The 14,788-nt window shown below is 37.0% G+C and overlaps 1 protein-coding gene across 6 annotated transcripts in view; it reads right to left on the bottom strand.

Annotated features, from left to right (window-relative positions):
* Window positions 1–14,788, bottom strand: part of CRPPA (CDP-L-ribitol pyrophosphorylase A) — a 468,932-nt gene that overhangs the window by 272,747 nt on the left and 181,397 nt on the right. The window lies entirely within an intron of this gene.

The raw sequence follows: 14,788 nt of genomic DNA, 5'->3' as shown, positions 1-14,788 counted from the left end.
GAAAAATCAATTAGTTATATACAAGAAAAGCTCCATAAGACTATCAACTATTTTTTTCAGCTGAAATTTATAGCCCCAGAAGCAACTAGCATGACATATTCAAAGTACAGAAAGGAGAAAACTTACAACGAAGAATACTCTACCTGGCAAGATTATGATTCAAAAATGAAAGAGAGATACTCGAGTTTTCCACAAGCAAAAGCTAAAACAGTCTGTCACCATAAAACTGGCCTTACAAGAAATGTTAGAGGGAATTCTTTAAATGTAAAATGCCATAGCTAGAAATCAGAAATTTGTGAAGGAAAAATCCACTACGAGGCAAATATATAGTAAAGGTAGTAGATCAACCACCTATATACGTAGTATGAAGATTAAAAAACAAAAGTAGTGGGGAGGAGCCAAGATGGCGGAGGAGTAGGACGGGGAGAATGCTTTCTCCCCTACAAATTCATCAAAAGAGCATTTAAACGTCGAGTAAATTCCACAAAACAACTTCTGAATGCCGGCAGAGGACATCAGGCACCCAGAAAAGCAACCCAACTCTTCGAAAGGAGGTAGGAAAAAATATAAAAGACAAAAAAAGAGACAAAAGGAGGGAGGGACGGAGCTCCGTCCCGGGAAGGGAGTCTTAAAAAGAGAGAAGTTTCCAAACACCAGGAAACCTTCTCACTGCCGAATCTGTGCCGAGCTTTGGAAGCACAGAGGGCAACATAACAGGGAGAAAAAATAAAGAAACAATTAAAACCCGCAGACTGCGAACCCTACGGTAACTCCCCCAACGGAGAAGCAGCGCAGACACCTGCACAGCCATTAGCAAGCGGGGGCTGGGCAGGGAGGCACGGCGTGGGCTACATCGCTCAGAGTAAGAATCTGGCCTGAATACCCTGAGCACTATCTGAGCGAAATAATTTGGGCTAGCAAACCAGACTGTGGGATATCTACCACGCCAAAAGCCAGCCCATACCTAAGACACCGCCAGGCCCGCGCACGGAACAAAGGACTGAACAGAGATAGCTGGCTGCAGACCTTCCCCCTCCGGTGACAGGCAGCCAGAGCCAGAAGGGGACAATCGCAGCCCCAGAGAGACATTATCTATAAAACTGTAAGCAGGCTTCTTTGCTAACTAAAACTTCTTGGGGGTCTGGACGGTCAACATCTGCCTGAGAAGGTGCGCCGGTTTTACACCCAGATAACCGAGTGGCGGGGAGGCGATAAGTCGCAGCAATCGCGCGCTCGCCAAACACCTCATCACCTGAGCTGCTCGGACCTGGGAAGAGCACAAAACGCAGGCCCAACTGAGTCCGCGCCTCTGAGGACTACCCGAGTGCCTGAACCTGAGTGGCTTGGACCTGGGAGGTGCATGCAGCCCAGGGCCGGCCTCGGATTGTTCCCGGCAGAACAACCTAGAGTCTGAGCAGTGTGGGCAGGGAGGCTACACGCGCCGTGAGCGGGGGCAGACCCAGGGTGGCTGAGGCACTGCGAGCTCACGCCAGTGTTATTTGTTTGCAGCATCCCTCTCTCCCTCCCCACAGCGCGACTGAACAAGTGAGCCTAAAAAAAAAAGTTTCCCCCACCGTCCCCTTTGTGTCAGGGCGGTAACCAGACACTGAAGAGACCAGCAAACAGAAGTTATAACAGAGGGAAATGCCTTGGAAGCTACAGGCAATAGATTAAAACCCCGTGGTTACTACGGACTACATAGGAAGGGGCCTATAGATCTTGAGAAATATAAGTTGGACCAAGGAACTAGCCAAAAATGAACTGAACCCACAATACTCACAACAAAACCAGAGAAAGTCCTAGATATATTTTCACTATTTTTACGATCATTCTTTCTTTTTTTTTTTAAATTAAAAAAAAATTTTTAAGTCCTCTATTGTTCCTTTAATTTTCACTTTTATAACCTATTACTTTGCAAAAAAAAAAAAAAAAGACCCTATTCTTTTTCTTCTTCAGCAAACTTCATATATATATTTTATAATTTTTTGACCTTTTTTTTTTTTTTTTTTTTTCTTCTTTTCCTTAACATCATATTTTTGAAATTCCAAACTCTACTCTAGTTTTTAATTTTAGCTTTTTGGTATATGTTATCAATTTTGTACATATAGGTTTTTTTTATAATTTCTGTGACTTTTTTTTTTCTGTTTCTTTCTCTTCTTCTTTTATATAACATTGTATATCTGAAATTCCAAACTCTACTCTAGATTTTTAATTTATGCTTTTTGGTATTTGATATTAATTTTGTACCTGTATTTTCTTTATAATTTTTGCGACATTGTTTGTTTTTGTTTGATTGTTTGTTTTCTCTCTTTATGTCTCTTCTTCCTTTTTTTTAACATTGTATTTTTGAAATTCCAAACTCTACTCTAGATTTTTAATTTTTGCTTTTTGGTATTAGTTATCAATTTTGTACCTGTATTTTCTTTATAATTTTCGTGACCTTGTTTGTTTTTCTTTGTTTGTTTTTTCTCTCTTTTCCTTCTTCTTTTCTTTAACATCATATTTTTGAAATTCCAAACTCTACTCTAGATTTTTAATTATTGCTTTTATGTATTTGGTACCAATTTTGTACCTTTAAGAACCCAATCGTCAGGACCCATTTTTCACTAGGGAGCGAGATTACTGGCTTGACTGCTCTCTCTCCCTTTGGACTCTCCTTTTGCTCCACCAGGTCGCCTGTGTCTCCTCCCTAACCCCTCTCTACTCTACCCAACTCTGTGAGTTTCTGTGTGTTCCAGACGGTGGAGAACACTTAGGGAACTGATTACTGGCTGGATCTGTCTCCCTCCTTTTCATTCCCCCCTTTTATCCTTCTGGCCACCTCTGCCTCCTTCCTCCTCCTTCTCTTCTCCGTATAACTCCGTGAACATCTCTGAGTGGTCCAGTTGTGGAGTGCACATAAGGAAGTGACTACTGGCTACCCCACTCTCTCCACTATTGATTCCACCTCATCTCATTTGGGTCACCTCTAACTCCCTCCTCCCTCTTCTCTTCTCCATGTAATGCTGTGAACCTCTCTGAGTGACCCTCACAGTAGAGAACCTTTTCATCTTTAACGTAGATGTTTTATCAATGGTGCTGTATAGAAGGACAAGTTTTGAAACTACTGTAAAAATAAGACCGATAACTGGAAGCAGGAGGCTTAAGTCCAAACCCTGACTCCAGGGAACTCCTGACTCCAAGGAACATTAATTGACAGGAGCTCATCAAATGCCTCCATACCTACACTGAAACCAAGCACCACACAAGGTCCAACAAGTTCCAGGGCAAGACATACCAAGCAAACTCTCCAGCAACAAAGGAATACAGCCCTGAGCTTCAAGATACAAGCTGCCCAAAGTCACCCCAAAACCATAGACATCTCATAACTCATTACTGGACATTTCATTGCACTCCAGAGAGAAGAAATACAGCTCCACCCACCAGAACACCGACACAAGCTTCCCTAACCAGGAAACCTTGACAAGCCACCGGTACAAACCCACACACAGCGAGGAAAAGTCACAATAAAGAGAACTCCACAAACTGCCAGAATACAGAAAGGACATCCCAAATTCAGCAATTTAAACAAGATGAACAGACAGAGGAATACCCAGCAGATAAAGGAACAGGATAAATGCCCACCAAACCAAACCAAAGAGGAAGAGATAGGGAATCTACCTGATAAAGAATTCCAAATAATGATAGTGAAATTGATCCAAAATCTTGAAATTAAAATGGAATCACAGATAAATAGCCTGGAGACAAGGATTGGGAAGATGCAAGAAAGGTTTAACAAGGACCTAGAAGAAATAAAAAAGAGTCAATATATAATGAATAATGCAATAAATGAAATTAAAAACACTCTGGAGGCAACAAATAGTAGAATAACAGAGGCAGAAGATAGGATTAGTGAATTAGAAGATAGAATGGTAGAAATAAATGAATCAGAGAGGATAAAAGAAAAACGAATTAAAAGAAATGAGGACAATCTCAGAGACCTCCAGGACAATATTAAACGCTACAACATTCGAATCATAGGGATTCCAGAAGAAGAAGACAAAAATAAAGACCATGAGAAAATACTTGAGTAGCTAATAGTTGAAAACTTCCCTAAAATGGGGAAGGAAATACTCACCCAAGTCCAAGAAACCCAGAGAGTCCCAAACAGGATAAACCCAAGGTGAAACACCCCAAGACACATATTAATCAAATTAACAAAGATCAAACACAAAGAACAGATATTAAAAGCAGCAAGGGAAAAACAACAAATAATACACAAGGGGATTCCCATAAGGATAACAGCTGATCTTTCAATAGAAACTCTTCAAGCCAGGAGGGAATGGCAAGATATACTTAAAATGATAAAAGAAAATAACCTACAGGCCAGATTATTTTACCCAGCAAGGATTTCATTCAAGTATGAAGGAGAAATCAAAAGCTTTTCAGACTAGCAAAAGCTGAGAGAATTCTGCACCACCAAACCAGCTCTCCAACAAATACTAAAGGATATTCTCTAGACAGGAAACACAAAAACGGTGTACAAATTCAAACCCAAAACAATAAAGTAAATGTCAACGGGATCATACTTATCAGTAATTACCTTAAACGTAAATGGGTTGAATGCCCCAACCAAAAGACAAAGACTGGCTGAATGGATACAAAAACAAGACCCCTACATACGTTGTCTACAAGAGACCCACCTCAAAACAGGGGACACATACAGACTGAAAGTGAAGGGCTGGAAAAAGATTTTCCATGCAAATAGGGACCAAAAGAAAGCAGGAGTAGCAATACTCACATCAGATAAAATAGACTTTAAAACAAAGGCTGTGAAAAGAGACAAAGAAGGTCACTACATAATGATCAAAGGATCAATCCAAGAAGAAGATATAACAATTATAAATATATATGCACCCAACACGGGAGCACTGCAGTATGTAAGACAAATGCTAACAAGTATGAAAGGAGAAATTAACAATAACACAATAATAGTGGGAGACTTTAATACCCCACTCACACCTATGGATAGATCAACTAAACAGAAAATTAACAAGGAAACACAAACGTTAAACGATACAATAGACCAGTTAGACCTAATGGATATCTATAGGACATTTCATCCCAAAACAATGAATTTCACCTTTTTTTCAAGTGCACATGGAACCTTCTCCAGGATAGATCACATCCTGGGCCATAAAGCTAGCCTTGGTAAATTCAAAAAAATAGAAATCATTCCAAGCATCTTTTCTGACCACAATGCAGTAAGATTAGATCTCAATTACAGGAGAAAAAGTATTATAAATTCCAACATATGGAGGCTGAACAACACGCTGCTGAATAACCAACAAGTCACAGAAGAAATCAAAAAAGAAATCAAAATTTGCATAGAAACGAATGAAAATGAAAACACAACAACCCAAAACCTGTGGGACACAGTAAAAGCAGTCCTAAGGGGAAAGTTCATAGCAATACAGGCACACCTCAAGAAACAAGAAAAAAGTCAAATAAATAACCTAACTCTACACCTAAAGCAACTAGAAAAGGAAGAAATGAAGAACCCCAGGGTTAGTAGAAGGAAAGAAATCTTAAAAATTAGAGCAGAAATAAATGCAAAAGAAACAAAAGAGACCATAGCAAAAATCAACAAAACCAAAAGCTGGTTCTTTGAAAGGATAAATAAATTTGACAAACCATTAGCCAGACTCATCAAGAAACAATGGGAGAAAAATCAAATCAATAAAATTAGAAATGAAAATGGATGGATCACAACAGACAACACAGAAATACAAAGGATCATAAGAGACTACTATCAACAATTATATGCCAATAAAATGGACAACGTGGAAGAAATGGACAAATTCTTAGAAAAGTACAACTTTCCAAAACTCGACCAGGAAGAAATAGAAAATCTTAACAGACCCATCACAAGCACGGAAATTGAAACTGTAATCAAAAATCTTCCAGCAAACAAAAGCCCAGGTCCAGACGGCTTCACAGCTGAATTCTACCAAAAATTTAGAGAAGAGCTAACACCTATCCTGCTCAAACTCTTCCAGAACATTGCAGAGGAAGGTAAACTTCCAAACTCATACTATGAGGCCACCATCACCCTAATACCAAAACCTGACAAAGAGGCCACAAAAAAAGAAAACTACAGGCCAATATCACTGATGAACATAGATGCAAAAATCCTTAACAAAATTCTAGCAATCAGAATCCAACAACACATTAAAAAGATCATACACCATGACCAAGTGGGCTTTATCCCAGGGATGCAAGGATTCTTCAATATCCGCAAATCAGTCAATGTAATACACCACATTAACAAATTGAAAAATAAAAGCCATATGATTATCTCAATAGATGCAGAGAAAGCCTTTGACAAAATTCAACACCCATTTATGATTAAAACTCTCCAGAAAGCAGGAATAGAAGGAACATACCTCAACATAATAAAAGCTATATATGACAAACCCACAGCAAACATTATCCTCAATGGTGAAAAATTGAAAGCATTTCCTCTAAAGTCAGGAACAAGACAAGGGTGCCCACTTTCACCATTACTATTCAACATAGTTTTGGAAGTTTTGGCCACAGCAATCAGAGCAGAAAAAGAAATAAAAGGAATCCAAATTGGAAAAGAAGAAGCAAAACTCTCACTATTTGCAGATGACATGATCCTCTACATAGAAAACCCTAAAGACTCCACCAGAAAATTACTAGAACTAATCAATGACTATAGTAAAGTTGCAGGATATAAAATCAACACACAGAAATCCCTTGCATTCCTATACACTAATAATGAGAAAACAGAAAGAGAATTAAGGAAACAATTCCATTCACCATTGCAAGGGAAAGAATAAAATACTTAGGAATATATCTACCTAAAGAAACTAAAGACCTATACATAGAAAACTATAAAACACTGGTGAAAGAAATCAAAGAGGACACTAATAGATGGAGAAATATACCATGTTCATGGATTGGAAGAATCAATATAGTGAAAATGAGTATACTACCCAAAGCAATTTATAGATTCAATGCAATCCCTATCAAGCTACCAACAGTATTCTTCACAGAGCTAGAACAAATAATTGCACAATTTGTATGGAAATACAAAAAACCTCGAATAGCCAAAGCGATTCTCAGAAAGAAGAATGGAACTGGAGGAATCAACTTACCTGACTTCAGGCTCTACTACAAAGCCACAGTTATCAAGACAGTATGGTAGTGGCACAAAGACAGAAATATAGATCAATGGAACAAAATAGAAAGCCCAGAGATAAATCCACACACATATGGACACCTTATCTTTGACAAAGGAGGCAAGAATATACAATGGAGAAAAGACAATCTCTTTAACAAGTGGTGCTGGGAAATCTGGTCAACCACTTGTAAAAGAATGAAACTAGAACACTTTCTAACACCATACACAAAAATAAACTCAAAATGGATTAAAGATCTAAACGTAAGACCAGAAACTATAAAACCCCTAGAGGAGAACATAGGCAAAACACTCTCTGACATACATCACAGCAGGATCCTCTATGACCCACCTCCCAGAATATTGGAAATAAAAGCAAAAATAAACAAATGGGACCTAAGTAACCTTAAAATCTTCTGCACATCAAAGGAAACTATTAGCAAGGTGAAAAGGCAGCCTTCAGAATGGGAGAAAATAATAGCAAATGAAGCAACTGACAAACAACTAATCTCAAAAATATACAAGCAACTCCTACAGCTCAACACCAGAAAAATAAATGACCCAATCAAAAAATGGGCCAAAGAACTAAATAGACATTTCTCCAAAGAAGACATACAGATGGCTAACAAACACATGAAAAGATGCTCAACATCACTCATTATCAGAGAAATGCAAATCAAAACCACTATGAGGTACCATTTCACACCAGTCAGAATGGCTGCAATCCAAAAGTCTATAAATAATAAATGCTGGAGAGGGTGTGGAGAAAAGGGAACCCTCGTATACTGTTGGTGGGAACGCAAACTAGTACAGCCACTATGGAGAACAGTGTGGAGATTCCTTAAAAAACTGGAAACAGAACTGCCTTATGATCCAGCAATCCCACTGCTGGGCATACACACTGAGGAAACCAGAAGGGAAAGAGACACATGTACCCCAATGTTCATCGCAGCACTGTTTATAATAGCCAGGACATGGAAGCAACCTAGATGTCCATCATCAGATGAATGGATAAGAAAGCTATGGTACATATACTCAATGGAGTATTACTCAGCCATTAAAAAGAATACATTTGAATCAGTTCTAATGAGGTGGATGAAACTGGAGCCTATTATACAGAGTGAAGTAAGCCAGAAGGAAAAACACCAATACAGTATACTAACACATATATATGGAATTTAGAAAGAGGGTAACAATAACCCTGTGTACGAGACAGCAAAAGAGACACTGATGTATAGAACAGTCTTATGGACTCTATGGGAGAGGGAGAGGGAGAGGGTGGGGAGATTTGGGAGAATGGCATTGAAACATGTAAAATATCATGTATGAAACGAGATGCCAGTCCAGGTTCGATGCACGATACTGGATGCTTGGGGCTAGTGCACTGGGATGACCCAGAGGGATGATATGGGGAGGGAGGAGGGAGGAGGGTTCAGGATGGGGAACACATGTATACCTGTGGTGGATTCATTTTGATATTTGGCAAAACTAATACAATTATGTAAAGTTTAAAATGAAAATAGAATTAAAAAAAAAAGTAGTAAAAATCATCTGTTTCTAAAATATTTAAGTGATACCCAAAGTAAAAAAATATAAAGTATGGCATCAAAAACATAAAACACGGGTAAGAATAAAATGCTGTGCTAGAATGAATTTGGACTTAAGCCACCATCAACTTAAATAGACTACTACATACATAGTTTGTCATATATGAATTTCATGGTAACCACCATGAGCCTGATGGGCTTCCCTGGTGGCTCAGTCAGTAAAGAATCAACCTGCAATGCCAAGACCCAGGTTCAATCCCTGGGTTGGGAAGATCCCCTGGAAAAAGAAATGGCAACCCATTCCAGCGTTCTTGCCTAGTAAGTCCCATGGACAGGGCAGCCTGGTGGGCTACAGTACATGGAGTCACAAGAGTCAAACACGACTTAGCAACTAAACCACCTAAACCACCATGTAACCACAGGCCAAAAACCTCTAACAGATACACAAAAAATAAACAGAAAGGAATCCAAACATAATGCTAAACAGAGGCATCAAATAACAAGGGAAAAGAACAGGAGAAGAAAGAGAGAAAGAACTACAGCCCAATCAGAAAACAACAAAATGACAGTAATTGTATACCTAATCAACACTCATTTCAATCTAAATGGACTAAATGCTACAATCACAAGACACAGGGCGGCTGAAAGGATTAAAGAAAAACCAAACTTATCTACAGGTCACCTTCAAGTGACTTATTTCATATCTAAAGACACACACAGATACACACAAAGTAGCAATACTCATATCAAACAAACTATGTAACAAACTGTACATTTTTTAAAACAAAAAATGTAACAAGAGAAAAAGAAGATCATTATATAAAGATAAAGGGATCAATCCAGCAAGAGAATATAACACTTGTAAATATCTATGCATCCAACAAAGGGCCACCTAAGTACATAAAGCAAATATTAACACATATACAGGAAGATACCAACAATAATATGATAATAAACTTTAACACTCCACTTACACCAATATTTAGATCAGAGAGAATATCAGTAAGGAAATATTAGCCATAAAGACACAATAGACCATATAAACTTAAATAGGTATGTACAGACCTTCAACCACCCAAACAGAAGAATACACATTCTTTGTAAGTACACATGGAACATTCCCCAGGATAGATCACACATTAGATCACAAAACAAGTCTCAATAAATTAAAAACTAATTCTTTTCTGACCCAAACAGCATAAAACTATAAATCAATTACAAGAATAAAACTGGGGTGGGGGGGAAACCACAAAATGTGAAGCCTAAACCAAAAGCTACTAATCAATCAGTGGGTCAATGAAAAAAATCAAAGAAGAAATCAAAAATTAATCTAAAACAAATTAAAATAGAAAGACAACATTCCAAAGTCTAAGGGATACAATGAAAGTGGTTTTAGGAGAGATACTTACAGTAATGCAGGCCTACTTCAAAAAGCAAGAACAACCTCAAATAAACAATCTAACTTTGCACCTAAAGGAACCAGGAAAAGATTAATAAAAGAAACACAAAGTTAGTTGAATGAAGGAAATAATAAGTCTAAAATACAATGCTTGTTCCGTAATAAAACCGGAAACTCTGTAACTCAAAAAGCATTGTCTCTTCAGTAGATCTCAGCTTTAATTCTACCTAATTTTGACAAGGTATTTGAGAAAGAGAAGTATTTGAGAAAGAGAAGTAAAGGTTTGAGGTCTTGGCTATGCTATAGAAATTACGTGGCTCATAAATTTCAAAAATTTTATTTTTGTTTAAAGTTTTTGAGTAGATATTTCAGAAAGAACATTAATTTTTAAAAAAGACAGAAACAAAATACTGCCATAGTAAAATAGAGAAGAAAACAGCTTGCACTGTGTAACACTTAGTTTGTTCAAGAAGTTTCATCTTCTAGACGTTACAGGGAGATTATTTTTCAGGGGTCTCTCCTGTATCCAAACATTTTTAAAGGCATGAATAGCTAGTATACACCAAATTGACTTTTCAAGGATGTTCATATAGCAGGCAGACTTTCAAAAACAGGCAAAACCTTATTGGAGCAAATTTGCTTGTGTTCTAGAAAGTAGAGACATCTCTCTCTACAGAGAAGATCTGCTTGGCATTCTAGAGTAATACAGACAACGTCTCTCTTGTAAGAGGAGGATGGGCTGGTTTGCCAGCAGTCCCAGTTTAACAGCAGTGCTTCTCAATAAGAAGATTCTTTTTAACGTGCTCCACTGCCTAACAACATCCATCTCTACTGACATTTCCCTGGAGGAATTGCAATTCAGAAAATCAGTGCTGCTCTGTTATTCTCCTTACTGCTATAGTCCTAACAAACTCTTTTCACTGACTCTGGAGTTTCATGTCTTTTGCCAATATTTACAACATTGACATGTGTGTTAGCATACAAAATGATTATAATCCTCAGATCCTGCCTAGTTTCTGACTTGACAGATAATGAAATAAGGCAACTATGTATCTTAACTTCAGCAAATATGAGTGAATTCTGAACTCAAAAAAAATGACTTACTTAAAAAATTTTTTCCTTTGGAGATACATAAAATAAGATCTAGGACAAGAACATGAGGGATATTCCAATTTAGCTTTTCAAGTATTAAAAGTGATAAAATCCTTGGGAACAGGGAATGGGGTCTCTGAGGACAGAAACATGTTTGTAAACACTAGCACATACTCAACAAATAGGTTTTTAAAATTTAGCAGTCTTGTTCCCCAAAAAAGAAAAAAAGGATATGTTCTTAAAATCAACTACATGGAAGTTTTTTAAAAAGGTAAAAAAAAAAAACCAAATCCAAAAATAACACTACCTAGAAATAATCACCCTGAGCATTGGATAAGTATCATTTCAACAGTCATCTATTAATAATACATGCAGTAAGCTGCTAGGACAAAAGGACGAAGGAACAGAAAAAAAAAAAACACAATCATATGCACGTCATTTAAAAATTCTTTAGTGTTAGCAAAAAAAAACAAAAACAAAAACCCTTAAACATAATAAACCTGAAATTGCTGCTAAACTTAAAATTATTCTTCACCTCCAGGGAGCTTTTCCTAAATGTTAAGATGTCATGAACCAGGGGAGGACACTGGACTTTCAATGGCAACACACTGCATGTATAAGTCAGTGTTAACTGATTTCCTTCTAGGATAGAGAAAGAAATAGCATATTGTAATTCTGCCCACAGCCTGGTTCTGGTCAATCATATTTCTACCCTGACAAGGCTTGTTAGATTCATAGCCAATTCTATAGCCATAATTCACACAAGTTGACATAATATATGCTCAAGACAACAGCTTTAAACAAAATCTCTCCATTTATAAATTCATATTAATTCACTTCTCTATTTGATGAACTTCAAATGCAAGTAGTTTTTCGTTTGTTTTTTAATACAAGCCTCAACATTTTTACATTCATTGAGTGTTTCCTTCTATTCTGGAAGAATAGCTTATCTGGGAATAAAAGTTCAGTCCATACTTTTCCTCAAAGATTTGTAGTCTCTGCACAACTATATTCAAACACAGAGCATTGTCCTGATGCTTTTTTTTTTTTTTTTTGTGCTTAAACTTCTGAGGATTTTTTTTTTTTTCTAATTTTATTTTATTTTTAAACTTTACATAATTGTATTAGTTTTGCCAAACATCAAAATGAATCCGCCACAGGTATACATGTGTTCCCCATCCCGAACCCTCCTCCCTCCTCTATATTCAAACACAGAGCATTGTCCTGATGCTTTTTAAAGTCCGTACGTCATTTACTCACTCTCTAGTCACCATTTTTGGGGGGTAGATTTCAACTTCAATAGTTCTAATAGAAAATAGACACAGAAGTTACATGAAATGTTTTCCTGTTGTCTAATTAAATGACAACTTGGCTGGTGGTAATATTCTTGAATTTCACTTTCCTTCCCTCCAAAGTTCACAGACGATGATTCATTGTATGTATTTGAATGGTAAGTACTATGAAGGTGTAAGCGGTCTGGCAGAGTGTCCTCCTTTCTGTAAGTTTTGTTTTTGTGTTTTGCTCCTAGGTACCTACCTGAAGAATTCTTTATGAGGAAGTTCAAAATCTTAATTAGAATCAGACCATATTTACATTTTCAATTGCTGTTCCTATTTTTTTATTTTTTTTTGCTGTTCCTATTTTTTTCTGAAAATATACCCTTTACATTTTACAGAACCAATTAGGCATTTCAATGAAACTTTTTTCTAACTTTCCAAATAATATCATTTGTCTACTTGACATATTACATAAATATAGTCCATATATTGGATGCTTTTATCATTATTCACATCTATTCTCTATTATTTATCATTTAATTTTTACTTTGAATAGACTGTTATTATCTCAAGTTTCCCTGTGATAATAACTGACCTTTGCTTCTATGTCTAATGTACTAATTATTTCTACTACATTGTTGCTCAATTGTCTCCATAGTTCTCATTCCATTAAACTCTTCAAATACTGTCTTTTGAATTTTTAACCCTCTTGAATTCAGATTTTTACTTTGTTTTTCTACAGAACCAAAAGGAGAGAGAATATTTTGAGAGGTAGGAGAGTCTTGAAGTTTCTTCCAAGTTTTTAAAATCAGATTTGTGTGTGTTTTGATTTTCAGTATGCATTGTAGAGCTTATTAATTATTATTTTTTACAAACTGATGAGTTTTAAAATGATAAAATGATGGGCACTGACAGTATTCCCTGCCTCTGCTGAAGCACCACGGAGAATTCAGGAATTTGCCCACTTTTCCAGACCTTCATTTTTTTAACCCACTTAAAAAAAAAAAAAAATCAAATTACATTTTTTTTCCATCTTGAAACTGAGACTCTTAAAATAATCGTTTCCAGTGAAGTTTAATTCTTTTATTTGGTCATACTGCTTTCCTCCCAAACAGAAAACAAACAATATTTTCCATGCTTGAGTAAAGAAACTTAGATTTTACCTAAATATAGCAGAGGAGACTTTGACGCCTTTAATAAACAAAGACAGTATTAGACAATGCTATTAGGTTGTTTATGAAAATGTTCTATGGCATCATCTTAAACTGTCATTCCTAATGTTTCCACTTTCAAACACAACAAATGGAACAATCTGCTGGCTAGAACTCCTTGATCTGTAAATACTTTGGTTCAAAGAACATTTAAACAAAATTTAAAACAACCTTCCGATGTGTTTAGTAAAATTTAAAAAGCATACCCCCCACTCCCCCCAACAAAAACCACCATGAAATATTTTCCTTACATCATAAAAAAATAAGAAATTCAGAAATATTTACTACTAACAAAATAGAAACATCTGCATATTCAAAATACTATTTAAAGTAGGGATCTTAGGAAGGAAGCTGGGTTGCCAAAAAACGTTTTCCATTTCAAGAATAGTTAAGGCTTAACTAAGGATGAAAGGCTTTGGTTTCAGGTCCCATGAGTCAGAGGTTCAAAAATGTGTTTCTGAAAGTCAGCCCTCTTTTTATAGACTATATTAGCTGGATCATTTCTTACTCTGAATCCATTAATTTCTCACCTCCCTCCCATTCAAACAAGGGCACTAATGTGGGTATATGTGGGTATACACAAGGGAATAAATGGAGAAGGAAATGGCAACCCACTCCAGTACTCTTGCCTGGAAAACTCCTTGGATGGGGGAGCCTGGTAGGCTACAGTCCATGGGGTCGCAAAGAGTTGGACACGACTGACCGACTTCACTTTCTTTCTTTCTATAGTTCCTTTTGGAGAAGGAAATGGCAACCCACTCCAGTGTTCTTGCCTGGAAAACCCCATGGACAGAGGGGCCTGGTGGGCTATAGTCTATGGGGTTGCAAAGAGTCATTCACGACTAAGCAACTAACAAGCAAACACACACAAGGGAATCAGAGACAGATGAACTCTTCACTATGGAGACAACACATTAATAATTTACAATCCTGTGTTGGCTAGTGGGTAGGGGAAATGGGGCAGATGTTGGTCCAAGGGTACAAAGCTTCAATTATGCAAAATGAAAATGTTTTGGGGATTGAACGCATGGTTCAGTTCAGTCACTCAGTCATGTCCGACTCTTTGAGACGCTGTG

The sequence above is a fragment of the Bos mutus genome, chromosome 4 (assembly GCF_027580195.1).
Source record: "Bos mutus isolate GX-2022 chromosome 4, NWIPB_WYAK_1.1, whole genome shotgun sequence".
NCBI classification, from domain to species: domain Eukaryota; kingdom Metazoa; phylum Chordata; class Mammalia; order Artiodactyla; family Bovidae; genus Bos; species Bos mutus.
Note: the sequence above shows the minus strand (reverse complement) of the source record. Positions and strands in the feature narration are given on the sequence as shown.